Genomic DNA, 939 nt, shown 5'->3' with positions numbered 1-939 from the left:
GGTTCAGTATTCCACCCCATCAGGAACTTAGCCTACTTTAGTTAAGAAAGATGCACCTAGTATTTTATGCCTAATAATTCTATAGCACTTTAAGCATTGTGCAGTTATCCACTAAGGCAAACATAACCTCTGAGACGAGGGCAGCAGGTGGTAGGCAAGATTATAATAAGTGGCACATGGGTGACAGATCTACGTTGCCATAGTCTAATGACTGTAGAGGATTTTTGGAATATCGTTGTTTCTGCCTGCAGCAGTTATTTCAGCTTTAAAAAAATAAAGAAATATTTCAGTTCCTTTAATCCATAAGAACCTGATTTAATGGCCAACAGGCAGCATTCTATTATACTTCATTCTTGTGGACAGACCACTCCCCTCAGCTCTCTCTAAACGTATAAGAGAGAGTGCTCCACAGGGTTGCTGGGCTGAACTCCAACTCTTTCTTCATATCTGGGTCTAGATCTATAAACTGAGGTAGAAGTATAAACTGTTTTTCCTGTAGGATTCTTAGGATCCAGATCAGTATATTTTATTATATAGTCCTTGTAAATTTTCAAATGCCATCAGGTTCTCTGGTGAGCTTTGGTTAATGGTTTTCTATCATAATGTAGACTACTATTTTCAGGTCAAATTTCCCACTGTTTAACTTGATACAAAGAATACTAGTTTTTCTTCAGGATGTGAATATTGAATCTGTCCCTTTTCTTAATGATGCATCCCAGAGGTGTCTTTGGAGGCATTAACCTTTGGTTTCCCATCTGAAACTGCAGAGGGAAACAGGGAAAAGCCCTCAAGTTTCCTCTTTCCTCTATCATGAGATATAAGCCTGTTTGGGGAAGAGCAACCCTCCTCTTATTGGGGTTTCTAGAATTAACTGGTCTTTACTGGGCAATTTCACACCACCTCACCCTCTTTTGATGTGATGTAACCATTCCCACTCTG

This window comes from Echinops telfairi, unplaced genomic scaffold (genome assembly GCF_000313985.2).
Source record: "Echinops telfairi isolate 266 unplaced genomic scaffold, ASM31398v2 ScPeMD7_5426;HRSCAF=6270, whole genome shotgun sequence".
Lineage (NCBI taxonomy): Eukaryota > Metazoa > Chordata > Mammalia > Afrosoricida > Tenrecidae > Echinops > Echinops telfairi.
This window is presented reverse-complemented; position numbering follows the sequence as displayed.